The sequence below is a fragment of the Hippoglossus stenolepis genome, chromosome 5 (genome assembly GCF_022539355.2).
Source record: "Hippoglossus stenolepis isolate QCI-W04-F060 chromosome 5, HSTE1.2, whole genome shotgun sequence".
Taxonomy (NCBI): domain Eukaryota; kingdom Metazoa; phylum Chordata; class Actinopteri; order Pleuronectiformes; family Pleuronectidae; genus Hippoglossus; species Hippoglossus stenolepis.
The window spans coordinates 14,173,531-14,190,051 of NC_061487.1; positions in this window are offsets into that span (position 1 = coordinate 14,173,531).

Genomic DNA, 16,521 nt, shown 5'->3' on the forward strand with positions numbered 1-16,521 from the left:
AACTTGATGTATTTTATTCAGCGTGATGTTAAAGAAGAGCTGGACTGAGCCGATAAAACATATATATGATTCCCTCAGACACAAGACGATTTTTATAACTTCAAAGAACAAGTAAAGGGGTCAAAGAGAAAAAAGTGTATTTTCAGAGATTCTTCCAAGTAGTTTATCTACTGCCCTTTTAATGCTCCAATACATTAAAGCCATTAGAGAAATGATCAGGACTCTGCAGTTTTTATATGTTCTTTCATCAATATAATAAAGAACCTAAATTTATTAGGTATTTAATTTGCTGAGTTTGCTAAAACAGACACTGCTTTATGCAGCAGCATCCGTCTTGATTGATTTTCCAGAATATTGACTGCATCATGGTATATATCAATACGGCAATATAACACTTTGCATACCATGAGAGAGGATGGCCGGTCCTACAGTATGTTAATAATGTAGATGAAGTCTGTATTTCTGTCACTATATGTTTTCGGATTAATTGAGAAAGACGAGGCTAAAGTGGGGAGAGAGCAATTTATATCTCAAACTGAATTTTACATGTGAAAAAATTGATATTATTGTATCAACTCGCTGATATTCACTGAGTGATCACAAATAAGTAATGCAATCCAGTTTAAGTTTTAAAAGGTGTCATATTAAAATGAAAAATACTTTTTTGCAACAAATTGATGATTTATCATTATACAGGATTATTATGGCTGATGCATTAAACTGCAGAGAAGAATTACAGGATATATGTCCGTGACAAAGAGTAACGACATGGAAGAAAGTGAAGAATTCAACATTACTGATTACGTTGATAACGTCTACAACCAAGCAGAACTACGAATTTTCCATCCCTGGCCTTATTTAAATTAAGATTACTTCATTCATGTACACGTTTCCTCCTGGACAGTTTTTCATGCTCACAAAACTTTTCTTGCAATAACCCCTGCTTTTGTAATGTATTTTTAATTTTATTTGAAGTAAGAGTAGGCCAAGTTAAATTTGTCTTGTGAACTATATTAGTGTGACATTACTTTAAGTTTTCTTTGCACGGATACAGCCGGCAGAAAACATTAGTATTTTTGAACACAAGTATCTGTACTTCTTGAGTAAAGAATGTGTGTTCTTTTTTACCACCTCTGGTGTTAGATAACGTGGGTCGGCTGTGGCTCAGGAGGTACACAGGGTCGTCCACTACGCAGATGGTCGGTGGTTTGATCGCTGGCTCTTCGTCTGTGCTCTGTCCTTGTGTCCTTGGGCGAGATACTGAACCCCAACTGGCTCCTGATGGCTGTGTATGAATGGTGTCTAAGATAAAAAGCGCAGTATGAACAGGCGAATGGTAAATGTGACTGGTACTGTAAAAAGCATTATATATGAATAGTGCTTAAAGTTTAAATAGTCCAGTAAAGTAAAAGTATCTCGGACCTGTAGGTTTGTGCAGTATTTGAGTAAATGTACTTTGTTACATTTCACAGCAGGATTACATTTCATTGCAGTGATGTCCACGGTAACAATGGGATATGTCACAGTGTGTTATAGCAGCTCACTCTGACAGCTGGTGGTGACAGTGTTAACAGTGTATGTGTAATAATAATGCACAGTGATGCTCTAATCAAAACGCCACGGCATGCAAAGTGTGTGGGCGCGGTGAGCGGGTCAGGTGGCCAATCAATGGTCAAGAAGAGGGAAGTCATTGTCTGCAGGACCGAGTGACACTGCAAACACAGACGTAGACAACACAAACAAGGGACTGACACTGTTGCCTGGGGTAGGAAGTAAAGCCAGTTATCTTGAGTGTGTGCAGATGTGTGTGTGTGTGTGTGTGTGTGTGTGTGTGTGTGTGTGTGTGTGTGTGTGTGTTTTTGTGTGTGTGTGTGAGGATGAAGGCGTACGTGTGCACATGGCTGTGTTTAGGGCCTCGAGGCTTGTTTAGCTGACCTCAGTGAAAGCAAACCTCATGACAGAAGGTCTGGCATTGTCTGTGTGCCCGGGCTGCTCTGGAGCCAGACGGTCTGCCGGCCGCCAGCTTTGCTTGCTTATAACGGCTGAGAACATCCGATCCCCTTGGGGAGGACGGGGGAGAGAGAGAGCGAGAGAAAGAGAGGGGAGGTGGGGGAGGCGGCGGTGGTGGTGGGGTCTACTGCACCGCTCGCCACTTTCCTCTCTGTTTTTATCTCTGCTCTTTAGACGGGGAACAAGCATTAGCCAGGTCATCAACTAGTATGTTTATTATGTATGTGCATGTGCGTGTGCGTGTGCGTGTGCGTGTGTGTGTGTGTGTGTGTGGAAGAGAGAGAGAGAAGAAAACAACAAGGGGTTAGAGAGAGGGGCGGACAAGTTTGGATACAATGACTTAAAACACAAATGGAAAATTTTATCCATGAGAGAACAAAACACACACACACACACACACACACACACACACACACACACACACACAGACAGAGGGGAAAAATACTGAAGGAAGACATTTCTCTTAAATCAGATCTGGCCGCTGTTAGAGAAAAACATTCCGGCGCAGGTAATCACCAAACGTCTCAGTGTCAGAGTGTTTCATTGATGAGTGTGTCCCCTTTTATCCTGCTTTCCAGTTCACTTCCACTAATTCATCTATCACGCAGAGAGAAGGCTGCAGCTTTGTGCTCTGACAGAAACAAATGGTCTGTAATCACCACCAGACGCCCATGTTCAACCATGACAGAACACTTCCACTCCCTCCCCGAGCTGTGTGCTCGCCGAGCCTGTCCAACAAACATTTCATGGACTCCACACGTGGCCCTCGAGAAGTGTTGGCCATCCTCGAAAAAAACCCAGGAAAGAAATACGGAACATTTTTTTTATGTTTGTAAATTGCATAACTCCTGGGTGGAGTATTTTCCCACCTCAAGTGTCTCAAAATAGTACGGTTTCATTCCCTGTGCGTAGCGTAAGGTGGAAAGCAAACAAGCCAGTGGGAAGGTGGGTGACTTGTTACCTCTTCCACTCTGTTGAGAAGTCAGTGTGGGAACAGGCGGCCATCTCCGTGACGAACAGGGAAAAAAGGGAAAAACTGAGGCAAGAGGCGGACAAACTCCCAGAGCCCAGATTCACGTGCTGGAGGACGGAAAGGGAAAACCTGAAAATAGTGAAGGAGGAGGTACATGAAACAAGAAGGCATTTGGCTCCGGGTGATAGTCCCAATATTACAGTGATACACCCACGTCCAGAGTTAAAGCCAGGGGCACTTTGCATGTCAGAAGATGAAGAATGGCCACAGAGGAATGAGAAAATTACAGATTGTTTCCTTTTTGCTGACAAAGGAACGTAAGAAGAAAAAAAGATTGAGCATTGACGATTTTGATTAACCAGCAAAGGGTGTGTAAGTGCAGACAGAGGACACTTAGCTGAAGTGGTTATTAAGTTTATCTAATGCTTTTTGAACCAAATACCCCTGTTTTATACCAAGAGAAAGAGAGCATTACTTTGTGTAATGTGCAATAGATGACTCATAGTAAGGAACGCACAGGGATTTGTTATGAGCTCTGCTGTTCTCCTCAGCTCCACAAAGCTCCTTCCTTTTCAATTTTCTGACCAGTAACTTTATATTTTCTTCAATGACTCACTTTTCATTGAAAAGCTCTGACGAACTCCTGACATGTTGCCTGCTCAACTACAAACGGGAACAAAAACGAAGGTAGTAACTAACTAATGAACATAGTTAAGCATTTCCTTTTCCTCAGGAATTGGTCGAGACCCAATCAGAGCTAAAAGGACGGTGAACATTGGAAATTAAACTTTATAAGGTAATAATCTTTTTACTGCTCCTATAATTGCAGTGGAAACAGCCATGTTACAACATTTCTCAAAACCAGAGCCATCTTTTTTATTATGATCACCTTAATTTACTGAAGCAAGCAGCCACGGTTGAAAGGTTCATACAATGTTGGATTCACCTGATGAATTTGTCTCAGTTTGACCTTATTCAATGTTTCTCATTTCAAAATGACTGCAGACATTTTTTGTACTTCATCCCTTATCCGTATTTCTTTTACCCTCTGTATATTTCTCTGTCCGGATTACTTCTTCTCAATGATTTCATACTGAAAATAACCGAGTTTGTGTCCCACTCTGCGAAGAGTGAGTCGTCATCTGCTGCCCAGATCCCTCAGTGTGTGTCCGGTAGCTCTGCTCCTCACTACACAGTTAACAACACAGGACAAGGCCCAAACAACGCTGCACATCTGGGGCCTCAGCTGGCCAGCAGCCACGAGCCCTCCCTGCTCCCTCTCCGTGCTGCACATCACAGCGCACTGGAAATGTACATTTTCATACATACATCCTGAGCCACAAACTCATAGGGACGTCCTTTGTGGACACAGGTCAAATAAAGTTTATGCATAGTATGGGAAGAAACTCTCACGTCCATGCAAATTCTGTTTTTCTTTTTGACGATTTCAATTGTCACAGATACTATGTCGCCAGCATCAACGAATTCTTCACAGAGATTGAACTCCATTCATTCTGATGTGTTGACATGTCCGCGGTCAGGTGCAGATCTTTGGTCTGATTCTTGCCTTCGACGTGGCAGCTGTGACCTTTGACAGGCCAATGATCAGGTGGAGTGTAACGCAAATGAATGCACCAATGCAACATAGATTTCTAATCCTCCAGTTGAACTGATCAGCCTCTCAGCCGGGACTTCGTTCATGCCCTGAACAACTGTGGGAACAGACTAAACGTCAGTCGTCAAATCAGCATGACGATCTTTGTCAAACGGCACATCAAAGCCACCACAAGGATGTTCGCATTACATACATGAGCACAGAGGCACCGTGGAACATCCCAATAGCGGAGGACATTTCATTTTTCCCATAGTAAGAGCGATTAGAAGATACAATGGAGATCATTCATGTCTGGTGAGGATAAAATGTCTTCTTTTGGCACTTCATAAATACTTCCATCAGTATTTTTACATGATTACACTTTCTATTTCTTTTACCACTAATATCCCATAAATGATAGACTGTAATGTATCTTCTATCTTTCCCTCTAGCGCCACCAGCAGGTTGACATTTGTGATCTCTCACTGCCTCCAAAACTGAGTGGGAGCTTGTGACCAGGCCGCCATTCGTAGCTCCATCTTGATACGTTTAGTTTAGTGTGAGATAAACTACAAGTTTATCGTCCTTTTGAGTACATTGGAACCGCATGTGAATCTCAGAATACCTTTGCACAAATCTGACCTGAGTAGGTCTTAGCAACCACATGACTGAAAACAGATGTGTGGGTATGTCGGGTCTTTAATCTTTAATAATGCATCATATCAAATAAGTTGATTGTATGTTTTTGTCAAATAAATGTATATTAAATTGACAAATAAATAGGAGATACTCAGGTAAAGTACAAGTAACTCAAAACTGTACGGAGCCTCAGCATCAGAGGACATCACCCTAAACACCAGGCAAACTGTCAATGTATAAACTTTACCATGGCTCTGTTTGTCGTTCTGGTTTGAGGCAAAGACACAACAGTCTCCTCTCCCACAGATGCAGACAGAGAGATTGTGTCCTCATTGTACGTGATGATATTAAATATATGGGGGAATCAGAAAAATGAATAGTGTTTTCATATCTGCAGCGCTTCTGCTCCCTTAATAGGCTGAAATTAAGTTATTCAGTTTCATACCCACTGCCAGACACCTAAATAACCTCTTTTGTACGTTGTGTAAGAGCCAAGAGTCCCGATCCCTTTCTCCCGCGCGCTTCATCTTCCTTTCTCACCGAACAACGGTTGACAAGTTCTTGTCGTTCCCGGCCGGTTGGAAGGCGAGCCAACAAAAGAGGCCTTGTTTGAGACTCACCCCTGTCAGACAGCGCACTTTGATATTAAAAACTCTGCTGAGGGGTGGGTGGAGGGGGTGCCAGAGTCGGGAGGGAAGAGGGGGAGCAGCAAGGGGAAGATGAAAAGGATGAAAACAAACTCCTACTGTCTCCTAAGCCCATGTCTGTAGGTGTAACCTCATAATGGACGCACAAATATTTGTCCAGTCAAAACAAAATAAAACAGCTCTTTGCCTCGTCGTGCAGTAAGTCTGATCGGCCTCCACCAGTGTGTCTCTAGCTTGTCTTGCTATAACAACCACCTGCCTATTCTCCTGTATTCTCACACGGCGATAGCACTGACAAAGGGGGCCTCTCTTCAGACGAGAACAGGCCTCTTAGGCTGGACTGGAGCCATCGCCAGAGGGAAGAAATCCCCTGATACTGTACCTCGCCGACTGAGCCCGTGCCAGCGACCTGAAATACTAGCAGATGCCGGGTTGTGCCCAAAAACGTGCGCACGCCAGCAAATATAAACCAGTGCCGAGGACCAAATTTACCTTGCCCTGGGATTAAACCTACACCCCGAGAGCGAGAGCTTGGCATGAGGGTTCAAGACGGCAGCTCGGACCGGAGAGGAGCTAAACTTTCACACGGCAGCGCCGCATTACAGAAAACACAAGTTTCATTACATCCCATCACAAACACATAACTCAGCCGGAGTCGGGCCTCTCTTCTGGGGCGCATGGGGGGGGGGGACAGCAGCACACAGATAAGTCTCCACACTTTCCGAGCAGATGTGACAAGCTGCAGCATGTTGGCCGTTCAGGAAGAATGCAGAAGCAAGTGTAATGAGGATTTTCATTTTGTTTCTGCTTGCAAGGCGCCTGCTATTATCCTGATTCTGAGTAGCCCTGACAGCAGTTATTACAGCATTTATATTAATTCCCCAGGTTTGCTTCATTTTGTTTATACAGGAAGATGAAAAAAAGAGCTCAAGCAATTAGAGGACTTCCAGTGAAGAGGGGAGATAGAGACTGACTGCATTGACTGGTGCTGCTCCAGGTCGGGCACTGCTGTTCCACCAATGATGATCACATCGCTCGCTGCCTTCTACACCAGGGCCCACTGTACTGAAGCTGACCTGGCTCCTGTAGCTGGGGGCTCATTCCTATTAGCAATTGTTTGCCTTGTTAATGGCTGTAAGAACATCATCAGGCCCATCAGCTCTGACAGGCTGCCGCCACTGTTACCTGCAGCCACAGGCGAGGGGATGGGCGCTCACATAAATCTGCTGAGGAATCTGTGAGAACCACGCCACCGCGCTCAGCAGCGGGCTGACAGGAGCGGCACAGATAACAAAGCAACCTTCCCCTCCACAATTCACCCTCACAGGTACGAGCCAGAGAGATGACGGTGTAGAATTATCAGAAAATGAAGGCATGTCATACTCTTAGGTATTTGATCTAAATGATGAGTTACTGCTGCAGGAACATAAATATCAGCGCCGGGAAGGTGGGGATACAGCTGAATGAAGCACTGACTGGAGAGAGAGATAAATATGTTTGCACTGAGGCCAAAGTATAAGACAGCTCACTTCTTATTCTCCCGCCTGTATTACATTTTTTTTTAATAACAAATGCACTGGTGGAAAGTACATTTGCTGAAATAAAATTTTGAGGGACTTAATACCTAAATTGTGTATTTCTTCCGTCTTTACTTTTTCTTTTTCGGGTTTAGCTAATGTATCCTTCTACTCCGCCACATTTTAAAGAACTTTTTTTATGACAACTATAGTTAAAAGTTGCATTTCAGTTTTGAGTTTAACACTAAATATAAAAATAAAAAATCGAACAAAATACATTTTTACAGATTAAGACCAGTGTTTCGCAGCCATTCAGACCAGTGACACCTTCAGATGTCACGTTTTCAGCCGATAACATTACAAAAACTTTTTTTCTAAATTTAAATCAAATATGTGTAGCAGAAAAGGTTAGTCTTTTTTTCCCCCATTAATCACCTCCCAACGGTTTAGATTTATCTTGAGATCATGTGTTTGGGCCTGAATCCTAAATTGTAAACCACTGGAATGCTGAACTCAGTATAAAGTAGTTAAATCTAGTTATATCATGACCCACTACAATAGTAAAATGGTTACTTGTGAATTCAAATAAATTGAAACATCTAGTTTAGCCTAACTAGAGCGGCCTTCAGGAGAGTGTATACCTCCACCAAGGCCCAACAGTCCCCTTGTGAAACCCAATTTCAATTCACTAGATCTTGGTTTTTATTTGGATCTGCGCCAAAATTTCACACTCTAAATATCACTAAATATCAGTCCCCTAAACATGACAGATTTTTTCTATCAAGATCCCTGAATAGTTCTCTGAGAATATCTCAAAATGTTACAGAAAGTGAAAGAAATTCCTGAATCTGGACCCCTGATCCAGATCCACACCAACATTTATTGAGTTCTCCCCCGACCCATATCACATCCTTCAAGCATGTTTTGTGGTTATCTGTCTTGTAGTTGTTGTGTAATGTTAACAAACACAGACTAAAATATAACCTCCTCGTCGGAGAAAGGAATTGTGTAACAATGACATAATGTGTCATTGACAGGGCCAACCTTTCTGCAGAACGAGTACTTTGCTCATGATACTTCTGTACTTTTACGTTCAATGGAGTATATCTATGTTATTGTTTTGGTACTTTAAGTGAATTATCTCAACGTGTCTTCTCTCCCCTCGTGTCTCCTTTTCTAAATCTTCCATTCCCCCATCTCTCTCTCCTGTCTGCTCCTCTCCCTCTCTCCACCTCTCCTCTGCTCTCTTACTGCGAGGTGCTGACAGAAGTTAGCATTCACAATCTTTCTGTTAAGGCTCTAACAGGAGCCAGATGAAAGACGGCAGCAGATTAAGATGTTAAACAGCCTCATATGGGATGGCACGGGACGAGTGAAGCAGTCGGGGCTGGAGACAAACAAAAGCCCAGGAATGTCAGATGGAGATCATGTTGCACGGCCCTTGAGGAATAAGACATGTTATTAACACACTGGCTGCTCTCGTCGGTTGGGAAACCCTCGGGGAAGGCTTAAGTTCTCAAGGGACCCCACAAAAGCGCAGAGGCCTGCAGGGACCGAACAAGATTTAGAAAATTGAACGGCATTAGAAAATTTACAGCTTATCGTGATCCATATAGTTTTGAGCAGATGAGCCAACAGCTCTTGGCCAGAGGCCGCCTAGTCGTCTGCAACGGTATTGGCACGGAGCAGAGCATTGACTGAAAGGTTACACTGTGCTCCACTTGCCAAGCCTGACGTTCATTTAAAGTACGGGATGGAGATAGCATCATGAATACTGCTTTTAAAGTCCCAGCCCGTGTCATAGCCCAAACAACTGTTACAAAGTTTTAAACTAGTGCAGTGCCTGTTGTAAACATGCCTGCTTGGAATGGCCTGTTCTCTTGGCCTGTGTTAATGCTCCAGAGCTACTTCAGAGTTATTATTGCTTGTCAGTAGGTGCAAAGTAAAGTTAGAAAAACTTTGTGTTCATCCTACCTGGTTTATCTGAAACAAAGCTTTTATAGTCATAAAGGGTTAGGGTTCATAAAATGAAACTGAATTTGCTTTAATATTGTTCACGTGTGTTTTTTTTATATAAATTTAAATAATTTACTTAACTGCTGCTTTTGCTTTCTAAATTACATGCTGGGCTATTGCAGGGGTCTGGTAAGCAACCGACACAATCTTCAGGCCCATGTTCACAACGTTTTTTCCGATATGGTGAAATAAATAAAAAAAATGCAATTGATCAAAATGACCTGTTTGCGATTTAAACCTAAAATGATGTAGAAGATTGATTGATGTAAATATTGAATGCATCACATTTCACATCCACATTTCACCATATTTGACACTGCACTTCCCTGGGCCACTAGGAATACACATACCAATGTAGATGTACATCTTTAGTTGTTGAAAATAACCTCATTGTCCTTATAGCTGAAAGTTTGAGGATGCACAAGCAGAAACATTTGTGAACCTTCATACTAAAACTGTCTCTTAAGAATAATTGTGACAAAGAAAGCATCACTTAAATCTAATTCATGACTTTCTCCTCACATTACTCACACAGACCCAGTTCAAAGACAGTGAATCAAACGCCAATATAATTAAAACCACTGCGTGTGCGGCTGGACTGGTATTCATACCACAATAAAATTAACAAGTACTGAAAACAAGTCAGTTTTGTTTGGCGAGGCTTTTAAAACAAAATAAAAAGCAGCCAGGTGCAGTGGTTTCCTCCCCTCTCTGGATTCAAGGGCACCAGTCCTGGACTCCCACCCTCTCTCTGAGCTGATTGTGAATGGCGTGCGACGCGTAATGAGTGCTTGGTTTGATTTGATGAGCCAACTCCTTTCTACATCTGTGTGTGCAGAGGAGTGGAGCCCCCCCCCCCACTCCCGCCCTGTATCACACATGAGGGAGAGGGGGGGAAAAAGCAGCTCACTTCTATCACATCATTGTTTGCTTTGATAAGTTTCTCTATGTATGTTTGATGATGTGTAATGGAATGTAATATGTTCCCCCTTTTCACACATCAGTTTGAATGAAAAACACACACACACTCCACCACGTGCATGTGTACACAAATACACTGGAGCATGCACACACATTCCTGTCCCCCCCTCGCTGGCACTCATGCACTCAGCAGGTATGCCAGTTTGGAGACAGGCGGTGGTGTGTGCCCCAGGAATGCGAAACCTGACCTCTGGGGTGGAATTTGAGCTTCCACACTCATCTTCACTCTTCTCAGAGAGATACGCTCTCATGGCTGCATGGGGCCTCACGCTGCCCCTGCAGAGCACCTCAACAGTTACATTAAATCATCCTCCAACAACTGAAGGCTTGGTTTAAGCTCTGGCATCTGCTAAATGAAGATCTCACTACGCACGAGAAGCAAAATGAGCATCGAGGGGGAACTGCATCAGTGACTGTTTAATGAGAGCGAGTGCAGACCACAGTCCCCCTCACATTCTTTCACCGAAATCAACTACGTCCCACTTTTTACCGAACGGCCAAGTGTGTCACTTTAAGTGGAATCACTTCACATTTGACCACTTTTTTGGTTTTAAACACAGGATGATTATCTACCACAGGATCTTTCTGTATAGTCCAGCGTCGGTTACTAAAGGAATAGATTTTAAGGAGAGAGACGGAACTCTGAGAATAAGATGAGAAGATCGACATCCCTGTCTGTAACCTAAATAATGACAGGAAATCGAGGTAAACAAATACTTTCAGTCAAACAAAATCCCCTTCGAAGCTCACTGATTAATATCAATATCAACACATGTCACATTAGTTTTTGTGAAAACAAAAAGTTCAGGGTTTCTGTGCATCCTAAAAAGTCTGGAAAAAAATCTGAATTTAAGTCCTTAAAAAGTCTTAAATGTGTTAAAATGTTATCTACTAGGTCTTAAATATGTTTAGGTAGATGTCTTAATTACGTAATTAATGTTCATTTAATGCTACTTCCTCTGTGCTTTAAATTAGTGTTTTCAGAAGAAATGTTTTGATGACATGCATAGTTTGTGTGCTGTAGTTTTTTCTCAACGATTCAGATATTAACCCTCTGTAGTAAAATCACAAACAAGATCTACGGAACTGATGATTGATGGTCTGCAAACACCCTGGTCAGAAATGATCTCTGTGCACTTTACAGGGACGAGTAAATAGTTCTTTGACTCTGATATTCCTTCACATCTTTTGCATTTGAATGGGGTATACTGGACTTATATGTATTGTGTTAAATAGTGAGCTTAAGAGATGCTGGTAAAAAGATTTTCATATTTTCAGACGGAACCAGGCTGTTTCCAGTCCAATGCTAAACTAAGCTAATCTACAATAAGCTGCTGGTTAAAGACGTCGCAGTGGTATCAGATTTTTCATCTGACTCTTGGCAGGAAAGCACATCAGCGAGTTTCACAACATGTCAGCCTATTTTCTGTGTAATAAACCAGCAGAGTGATTCAGCTTTGAGAAAGTTGCACTGTGCAAACAAAAGTGTGAGAGCAGGCCTGAATGAGAGTCGTTGCTGTGCAGTCCACATGAAATGCGGCTCCAGTGCAGGCAGAGAAACATAACACAACAGAATCATCGACGTGGACATCTCGGCTCCTGAGGAGCAGAGGAAGAAAGCCCACATGGCCGAGCCTAACCACCTCGGCAGCTCCAGCGGCCCAATCAGCCCCAGTCCACAGAACCACCGGCACTGCAGGCCAAACCTCAGACTGGAAGCTTGGAAGGCAAAGCAGTGTGACTGCATTTCCTGAGTCCACCCCATTTAAACTCACAATATGGAACATATTAGGAGCCCTGCAGAAAAAAAAAGGGGGCCGCGTTCCTAGATCTTCTCTTTTACAGCCCCTCGGAAAAAAAAACTCTGAAAGGACAAACTGGGCCTGTGGAAAAAAGTTGTTGAGCTCTTGGAGAGATCAACGGGCACGACATACTTTAATATAAAGGATAACTTCTCAAAACATGTGAGACTCTATTCAAAGAATCACATTTCCCAAAAAACAAAGTCAGGCACAACCACAACCATGCAGCCATAAAATATGTATCAGCAGAAGTGCAGCACACTGCATTAATGTGCCACTGCCTCCAAATGTCGATGGAGGGGTCTGGAGGGATTTGATTAGAGCCAATAAAGCAACTCTATCAAACACTGGTATTAAATAATTGGGACTTCTTGAGACGATATCTCACAGAACTCAGCATATACATACTTTCTTCTTATTAGGGAAACGTTTCAGGTCGACGGACAGAGGAAGACAAAACCTCCGAGACGGAGTGAAGCTTTAAGTAATGTCTGGTTGGATGTGTTATAGTAAAGAGAGAGTGTGACTTTACTTTGTCTGCTTCAGCTTTTTACTATGTTAAAAGCAGAATTTGTCATCATCGACATCAGGTTTTTGTAGAAACATCTGCAGATCCAAAGTTAGGATGACTGTGTTTCTATGATATGAGTTCGACAAGGGGAGGAAGGAATAGGCTGCTGATAAATGTTGTCAGGATTGAGCCTAAGGGTGTGTGTGTGTGTGTGTGTGTGTGTGTGTGTGTGTGTGTGTGTGTGTGTGTGTGTGTGTGTGTGTGTGTGTGTGTGTGTGTGTGTGTGTGTGTGTGTGTGTGTGTGTGTGTGTGTGTGTGGCCGTGTGTTCACTGTGGCATTCTTTTAACCTCTGTGGAAACTCACTAAAATAAATCCTTTTCGTACGTCAGAGAGGCCCCTGTGCACCCTGTAATTACCAAAGGGAGGGTGGGATCTGCAGAGGAGCATCACAACCGCGCTGCTTTTGGCTTCTGAAAAAGAAAAACCACCTAAATGCTTACTCAATGGTCTGTTCCAGGCTCGGTTAAAAGAGGCCTGCACAGTAGCAGAATCATGGTTTGCCATCGGGGAGACGCAAAAACACGAAAAAATGTCGTCCTGGAAGCAAAATGAAGCAGCAGAGGGGCGTTCAAACGCCTCTGATCAACCGAGAGACGCGATGCACACCTGAGCAGACGAAGACGAACGCAACCCACACCAAAGCACAGACACATCAGACACGCCGCGTCTCCCCTGCTGTCTTAAACTCAAGTCTATTAAAAGGTGGAAAAGAAAACCACCCAAAAGAAAAAGTCTTTCCCTTTTCCCGACCTGCCCTGCGCGCCGGCCCATAATCCCCTCTGAGAGCGTGGATCCCCTGTGCACTGGCATGTGTCAGCACGCCCTGTAAGTGGCGAGCATGGCAGCTGCGAGGAGCCGTAATTAACACCCTCAGCCAAGGTGAGAAGACTTCCGTGGGCCGGCTTTCGCGAGAGAGAGAGAGAGGGACACAGAGAGAAGAGAGGGAGAGCAGGAAGTGTTTCAGGAGCTCTGTGTAATCTCTCCCCGTGTTTTCAAAAGGTGCTATTACCTCACTGCGCTTTTACTGGGGCCAGATGTGCAGGACGGGGTTAATCAGATGGAGCGGATAGTGGCGAGCTGCAGTGGCTCCACATCAGTGACCTACTAACTTTTCACCACTGGCTTTTGTGTCCCTTCTAACACACACAAAAATGTTCTTCTTCTAAGTTTTATCGTTATTGTCACATTTAACCGAGGGATGTTTTTACCGACGTGCTCACCTTTTATTCCACGGGAGCCGATCAACTTAGCGACTTGATTGTTGCTATCAGAACTCACTGCTTTGCTGCCAACTGAGAACCCAGGACCAGGCCTTAGGAGAGAAGCTCACAGACAAGAAACTACAGTCGGAGGAATGTAATGAGGCTTTGGCAGGACACAAGCCATAATAACAAGGTTTCCGAATTCAGAGTTTTAAAAAGACGTTGTCCGCGCTCACACACTCATATTTGCACATGGACACAAATGCAGATATGTGTCCCCGTGTAGCATTTCCGTGCGGTTCGTGTTTTTGCGTTGCTGTGAAAAGTAGCAGCCACGGTTGTTTTCTCCCCGACATCCGTTTTTAATCAGTGCGGCGCTGCAACTACAGCTCCGCGTATCATAAACAGTGGAACAAAATGGCGGCTTGGGGTTTGGGGGGCCGAGAACGACTCAGACCGACTCCTCCAGAAAATGATTGAGGACTGCAGCCTGTTAATCAATACCATTCCTGAGCTCATGGAGCGCACAAAGCTGCTTACATGGCTTTCCCCCCCCACTCCCCTACGTCTTGCCCAGAGTTGCAGTCGTCCTGCCACAACTATTCCAGCTCTGGAGCGGAGTGGAGCAGGCGCCTTCCCGGAGATGCAGCAGCTTCAGTCGATGTGTGATGTCGCCTGGCCTCTCCCCCAGGCCTGTCTAATTAGGCCCCCTCTCGTACCCTCTGTGGTGGCTTGTGTAATCTGCCCACTATGTGTCTTAGCTTCTTGCCACCCCATATAATTGTCTGCCAGTTCCTCTCCAGTGGTGATGTGGGCCCTTTTCCCATAACAGAGACACAAAGGAGCGGGATAATGGCCCCCAGTTGCAGGGAAGAGAGCGGAGGCAGAGGCGGAGTGGAGCCACTCCTCTCTGCTGTTTGAACTCTGCACAGTCTTGGCTCCAGACAGGCAGCGGGCCCGGAGGAGGCTGTCTGAGCCCTCCTGAAGGAGGGGAAGGACAGAGACGCTGCACACAACAGCACACCTGATGGGAAGTAGCATTTTCAATGAGAAAATATGAGCTCCTGTCATGAAAGAAAGAACCTCTTCTCGCCATCTCTCTGCTCGACACACGCAGTTCACAAACTGCTCACATAAAAAGCTCATCCAGCACTTTTTAATGCCCTCTTCTAAAAAAAAAACGCATATCCTTGTAACAGCACAGTTCAGCGCTCATTGAACCAGAATTAGTGTGTTACTGAATGCCTCTATTGCTGAATGTTGGCAGAGACCTCCGCCCCCCTCCTCCTCCTCACTACCACCACCGCCAATCTGACAACCCAACACCAGCAATTATGAAGGAAGCCAGCTAAAACCACATCCACCTTGGCTGTAGTTTTTAAGATTCCAGTAGGCTTGTAAAACTCCTTGGTTTCTCTGCATACATTCCAGTATCACTGCGCCGGTTTCACGGTGCCGCATCCCTGCTCGGTTATAACACCGTCCATTGTCAGACACGCTGGCTGCGGAGGCCCGAGCCCGGCGACCACGAGCCAGCGATGATGTGCTGAATTAGGAACACCTTTGGGAAGTGTGGCCTAAATTGCTGAGCTCGAGGAGTTTCATCATTTCCTCCTACACTGTCCTCTACTGCTCCATCTCCTCTTAGTCCTCGTTACTTGGGCTCCTTTGGACCTCAAGGACATGTGGATCAGCTGAGATCGAAATATAAACATCAGTTATCTGCTTAGGTCTTTGAATTTACCACTCTATGCCTATAACTGATGACTATATCACTCTATTCCTCAAAATAATCATCCTGATTTAACAACTCGGATCGTTCTGACTCGCAAAGTTCAGTAGAGTCTCAGCTCTTTTCTTTATGTCATCTGCTCGAACACTAAGCAGGAAAAGTTGATCTCAACCCCTTGACCTACATGTCACCAAAGATCATCTACTTAGGGGACATCCATCCTGCTTTGTTTTTGCTTGAAAATGCATTAACTCTGCTACAGATTTGCCTGGTGTCCACATTACTCCATAGTTTTAGAGCCACTAAAACAGACAAGTTTGGAAAATGCCACTGGCTCCATTTCAGTCTGGACGGGAAGAAGCCAATACGTTTGGAAATGCTGACGTAGACACTCACAACCACTTGCTAATTGGGTCTGTTCGGTCAGGACATAGCATGACCCCCCCCCTTCCGGGAGATTAGCCTTAGTATTAGCCTCCACTACCAGTGTAGAACGCAGCATGGATAATTTATTACATGTGCTGCTGACCCTGTCGTCTTTGCTAACAGCTGTTCTGCAATTTACAATCATACAACTGCTTACGAGACAAGCTAATATTCGAGCAATCTGCGACAATTCCTCAACAACCAAATGCTTCCTGCTTACACCGGCACGCGCATGCCCACTGTATGTGCGGTCACGTGATTTGTGTTTTTTAGGTGTAGTATGGACGGGAATAAAACTGATGCTGAGCCAAAACCCTCTTATGGACAGAGATTCTTTTAAACATAGTCGTATGGATACAGCCTTGTGATAAAAGATGGTGATGGATTCAGATTTGTGATGGTTTGCATTT